The sequence below is a fragment of the Oryctolagus cuniculus genome, chromosome 1 (assembly GCF_051225735.1).
Source record: "Oryctolagus cuniculus isolate XC-2025 breed Fujian yellow rabbit chromosome 1, ASM5122573v1, whole genome shotgun sequence".
In the NCBI taxonomy this organism is placed as follows: domain Eukaryota; kingdom Metazoa; phylum Chordata; class Mammalia; order Lagomorpha; family Leporidae; genus Oryctolagus; species Oryctolagus cuniculus.
This window is the reverse complement of record NC_142867.1, coordinates 81,524,237-81,530,569: the sequence shown is the minus strand read 5'-3', so window position 1 is coordinate 81,530,569 and position 6,333 is coordinate 81,524,237. Positions and strand designations below refer to the sequence as shown.

The 6,333-nt window shown below is 39.4% G+C and overlaps 1 pseudogene; it reads left to right on the top strand.

Moving 5' to 3' along the window:
* The first annotated feature begins 3,099 nt into the window (after positions 1-3,099).
* Positions 3,100-6,120, top strand: LOC149128487 (parafibromin pseudogene; annotated as a pseudogene).
* The last annotated feature ends 213 nt before the right edge of the window (positions 6,121-6,333 follow it).

Below are 6,333 nucleotides of genomic sequence, written 5' to 3'. Positions count from 1 at the left end.
CTGGATCTCTAGGTGGGCAGACTTAGGGGAGCAGGGTCAAGGGAACCCTTGTGCTCAGTGACTGGTCCACAGCAGGGTAAGGACCCTGAAAAAGCACATCAGCCTCAGCCTCCTTGCTAAAATAAAGTAAGAAAATTAAATTAATAGCCAGCCGGGAAGTTGCTATTAACAATACGGGCTGTGTGCACACTTTGGGACAGAAGAAAGCCCCACAAATAAAATTTACAGTGAGATAATAATATCTTTCTACAAAGATGTAGAAAAAATGAGATGCCTTTAATCTGGAAGGAGTATAAATTGAAGAAACAAACATTTTGGAAAACTCTAAAAACTTTCCCTATGGTCAGGAGATGTGGTGCCGCTGGTTAATCTGTGGCCTTCAACATTGGAATCCAATATCCAGAAGCAACAGCATTCCCTGACTCAGAACCTCCTATTGACTGTAGAGAAATCATTTTACACATTTCACAACAAGATTTTCCAAGGGTTCCCTTGCTAGAACATCAGCATTTTTCTGCTTATGGAATCATAAAAACAACAGAAAAAAATCATTAATTTATAAGATGTAAAATTATAATAGGAGAAAATTTTATACCTATTTCTTAGGCACATTAACCTGGGCCTGAGAATGATATAAGACTGCTTATCACTGAGTTATAAAATGAAAATTCCTCTGTTTTCAAGGTTTAAGGTAAAAACTTGAATTCATTTCTTTGGACCCAGTATTCACCTGACAATTGGAATTGGTCTCTGCAACTTCTTGGAATGGATACTGGATCTGGTAGGTGAGACTTAGTTCCCTGGGCTCTGAAGGATCAGAAGGTCTCCACACCCCAGTCAGCTCCAAGTCACAGAGCTGAATAAACCTTGATTGGGGGAGGTCTTTATATGAAGATGAGTAAGCCGCACCCTGATGTGGTTACTGTAGCACAGAGGAAAGGGGAAGTATTTCCTATCATTCTTTGGGTGAAATCCTGAATCATATTTTTACATTCACAAATCAAATCAAGGAAGTTATGTTACTGTTGGACATATCAATAAATATCAATGGAATATTTTCAGTAGCTGCTTGCTGAGCCAAACATAAACAGTAGTGAATAATAATACTAACGCTGATAATAATGATAAAATTACTATGTGAAAAAAAGTAAAATGCCACACATTTTGTAATTTTAGTTACATGAACCTGTAGATTAAGTGATTATGAGAATGAGGGAGGCCCATTTGTCTGGTGAGTGATTATTGGTGGATTACATACAGGTGAAGGGTACAAAGTTAAGCCAGAGGGCAGAAAGAACCAGAGAGCACAAGTGGAAGATGAAGATTTTATCTAAAGTGAAACAGAAACAGAAATTGGACTTAGAATGCAAAGATTGTCAGAAACTAAACTAAAACTTTTTTTTGGTTTCTTAAAGTTTGTATTCCTTATTTAAAAGCAAGATTATGGCAGGTGGGGGGAGAGAGAGACTGTTAGTTCACTTCACAAATAGCAGCAATGGATTGGGCTCATCCAAGCCAAAGCAAGGAGCTAGAGCTTCCTCCAGGTCTCCCAGTAAAACGTAGAGGGCTAAGCTCTTGGGCATTTGACACTGCTTTCCTAAGCATGATGGTAGGGAGCTATATTGGAAGTAGAGCAGCTGGGACTCAAACCAGAGCTCCCACATGGAATGCCAGCATTGTGAGCATGCCCTAATCCACTATGCAGAAGGCCAGCCCCTAAATTAACCATTTAAGAAAACATCTGAGACCATGGAGCAGAGGTCTGGGGGCCACTCTGGGGGAAAAAAATACTGGGAAATGTTCACAGAATTGGAACAACCCAGAGAGCAGCATCTGAAAGACCCTAACTATGGGTGTGGGTTTGTGATGTAAACTACAACAGGACCAGAGTCCTGCAAGGAGGGTGGCAGCATGGAGGAGGTGGTTCCTCTAAGGCAGAGGAGAGCCACAAAGCCTTCTGCCATCCTCCCACCCTCTAATGTACTGCCAGTGTCAACTTGTGCAAAAGCCTGGCACTCTCAGCCCTCAGTGAAAATGTCTCATGGAACCATGTGCCTCAGGTCAACTTACGTACATCTCCCAAACCCGGTCTACATTTTGCTTGTCTCTTAGCCTCTGGGTACTGTTTTCTGTACCTTGCTAATCCAGTTAATCACTTTCCTACCTTCCCTGTAACCTCATCATGGAAATCCAATTTTTTCTGAAGACAGAGGCTCTCAGTGAGTGGGTTTGGTGGGTGGGTCAGGTGAAATCCTCTAAAAAGGGACACACCCAGAGGAGTTTAGACCAGAACAGAGGATCCTGATCTGGAAGCAGCTGTGCGTTGGAGAACTGAAATGACCAATCACATCTGCATTTCCAAAGGTGAAACCACTCATAGCACACACTGTGAGTATCGAATTTAGTGGACAGGCCTGCGTGTTTAATTTCTTTTACAAATATATTTTAAGTTTAAAAATCAGTTAACAGATCTTTTATCAAAGCAAACATGTGACTTTTCTACTGATATTAAGTGATATCAATATTGAAAATATCCATGACTAGAACTTTTGTATATATCGATATTTATTTTTTATTCTATGTCTTCATGCATTACTAGATATTTAAGGTATTTTGGTATAGGTTCCCAATTTTCACCCAACTCATAAAGCACCTAATGCCCTCAGTTGAGGAATGCATGTGCAGTGTGCTATGCACATCTGAAGCTTCAGAATCCATTTAATCCATTATCTGAGCATAGACAGAAGACCTTCAGAAAAAAATACTGCATGTGCTTAATATTTAGACATTTCTCTTGTCATTATGCCCTTAACATTGCACTATAATGGAAGTTATAGGCAAATACTATACCATTTATATAAGGGATTGAGTATCTGTGAATTGTGGTATCTGTCAAGGTCTTGTGGAACCAATTTCCTGTGGTCACTGACAAATGAATAATAGTTTTTTGGAAATCAGAATAATCCTAAATGTGTCTAGATAATTTGAAAGCCCTTATTTTAAGGGTCCACTTACTATCCCTAAAAAACCTTTAATTTTTAGATTAAATATGTAAACTATTCAAAATAGATCCCAGGAAGAGAAAAGTGCTCCCAAGAAATGACATCTGCCACTTTGGGAAAGACTGAAAATAAGGATGAAGATATCATGCCTCTGTTAGCTGCATCTATAGATATTCTACAGTAGGAAGGAAACCCAATGTTTTATTTTCATTTCTGGGGGCTTGTTTTAAAGAACAATTGACCAATAGTTGCTGCCCATTGTTGTAGTTGAGTGTTCACCTTTTCAGAATGTGACCATCCCTTTGATGGGGATGAACTGACTCTGGGAAAATTATACTTTTCTCAAATTGGCTTTGTAGTGTTATAAATACACTGCTAGCATCAAAGAATTTTATATACTACATTATTAGTTCAACAAAGACCCTCCCACTCACCCGTCATAAAAGAACAGTGTCATTACTATAGTTTTGTTAGGAGTCACAAAAAATGTTTTACTGAAGAAAAATATTCCCTTAATTGTTTATCATTAGATAGAGAATTTTGAGTAATTTTTACTTTTCTGTGTAGATCAATTAAAAAGTATATATTTTTTTCATAAGTACTGTCTCATTCTTCATGGCATATAGGAAATTAATATTTTACTTCTTTCTACACTTTAAAAAGTATGATATTTCCCTCATTATAAATTAGTAATTTCTATATGGATTGCTGTTGTGCTGCTGCTAAAAACAAAGTTAATAAAGGGTATGGGCACACTGAAACAAACCATCAACTGTAATACCAGTCAGACATGAAATATATCAAACATTGTTTAAATATTAAGACAGGAAAATGCTCCTTCTATATTAAATAAATAATTAAGATTTGAATTTGTCATATGGTATGAATGTAGGCCAATATCATCAATAGGGGTATGATCTAGTGCAAAGTATAGACACACACACATACATAGCAAAAGGAAGAGGAGGAGGAAATACATTTAATATTGGTATTGTAGGGGCCAGCACCATGGTGCAGTAGGTTAATCCTCTACCAGCAGTGCTGGCAACCCATATGGGTGCCGGTTCTAGTCCTGGCTGCCCCTCTTCCAATCCAGCTCTCTGCTTTGGCCTGGGAAAGCAGTAGAAGAAGGTCCAAGTGCTTGGGCCCCTGCACCCGCATGGGAGACTAGGAGGAAGTACCTGGCTCCTGGCTTTGGATCGGAGTAGTGCCGGCCATTTTGGCCATCTGGGGAGTGAACCAACGGAAGGAAGACCTTTCTCTCTGTCTCTCCCTCTCACTTTCTGTAACTCTACCTCTCAAATAAATAAAAAATTTTAAAAAATTGGTATTGTTTTCCATAAAAAATTGGTACTCAATCCTTCTTGTGCATTAAAACTATCTGGAGAAATTCTGAAAAACACTGCTGATCAGCTCTCATTCTAGGCAAAGGGAGAAGGTGGTGGACGTGCTCAATGTCCTGCGACAGTACAACATCCAGAAGAAGGAGATCATGATGAAGGGGGACAAAGTGATCTCGGGCGAGTTCTCCTGGCCCAAGAACGTGAAGACCAACTATGTGGTGTGGGGGACTGGAAAACAAGGCCACCCTAGAGAGTACTACACATTGGATTGCATCCTATTTTGACTGAATAATGTGCACCTTTCTCATCCTGTTTATGTTTGGCTCGGCAAGCAGCTACTGAAAATATTCCTGTGGTTAGAAGACCTGACCGAAAAGCTCTGCTTGGCTATCTCAATGGTGAAGCGTCAACATCTGCAAACACTGACAGAAATGCCCCCCTGGAGCTAGGTCTTCAGCGATCTACTCAAGTCAAAGGAGCTGCAGACGAAGTTCTGGCAGAAGTAAAGAAACCACGAAGTGAGGATGAAGAGTGTGTGCACCTTGATAAAGAAAGATTGGCTGCTCGTTTGGAGGGTCCTAAAGAAAGGATTGTACAGACTGAACATATTAGGTCTATGTCTGAAGCCATGTCTGTGGAAAAAATTGCTGTGATCAAAGCCAAAATTATGGCTAAGAAAAGATCTACTATCAAGACTGATAGAGATGATGTTATCACTGCCCTTAAATAGAGGAGTTTTGTAGATGCTGAGGTAGATGTGACTCGAGATATTGTCAGCAGGGAGAGAGTGTGGAGGACAAGAACAACCATCTTACAGAGCATGGGAAAGAATTTTTCCAAGAATATTTTTGCAATTCTTCAATCTGTAAAAGCCAGAGAAGAAGGGCATGCCCCTGAATAGCGACCAGCCCCAAATGCGGCACCTGTGGATTCCATGATGCATACGAAACAGCCGATCCTGGCTGCTTACAGCAGATATGATCAGAAGGGATTCAAAAGCAAGGAAGAAATGGAAGGCTTCAAAATTGACACTATGGGCACATACCATAGTATGACGCTGACATCTGTAATGGAAGGTGCATCTGCCCGGAAGGCTCAGACTCCTGCAGCACAGCCATTACCAAGACCAGTTTCACAAGCAAGACCTTCCCCAAATCAGAAGAAAGGTTCTAGAACACCAATTATTATAATTCCTGCAGCTACCACCTCTTTAATAACCATGCTTAATACCAAAGATCTTCTAGAGCATCTTTCAGATGAAGAAACAGGGTTGTCAACGAGAAGAAAAGACCAAATGCAACTGGGAGGCATTGAAATTAGCATCACAGTACCTTTTAGAGTAGTAGACCAGCCCTTTAAACTTAAGCCTCAAGATTGGGACCAGGTTGTAGCAGTTTTTGTACAGGGTCCTGCTTGGAAGTTCAAAGGTTGGCCATGGCTTTTGCCTGATGGGTCACCAGTTGATATATTTGCTAAAATTAAAGCTTTCCATCTCAAGTATGATGTTCATCTAGATCCAAAAGTTCAGAAATGGGATGTAATATTGTTAGAACTGAGCTATCACAAATGTCATTTGGATAGACCAGTTTTCTTATGGTTCTGGGAGACACTGGATAGATACATGGTGAAGCATAAATCCCACTTGAGATTCTGAATTGCTTGATTCCCCCTTTTATGAAAATCTGGATTAAAGAACAGGGATATATATATATACCTTGATCTAGAGACTAAGACTCAAGTTCTATGAATTTATCAAGAACTTAACAAGTGAAGAAGGTCACAGATCGATCTTTTTATAGGACCTTATTTGATGCTTTGTGCTTCAAGAGGATGATGCTTGTCATCCATTTAAGCAAACTTTCAGCTTACAACTATTTTTTTAATATTAGCCTTCTAGTCTGTAATTGAAATTGTATATTTTGATAGAAGTTTTTTTTTCTATTGGTTATATTAGCATTACTTAAAACTTGTTTCTTTAGAAAAGAGAT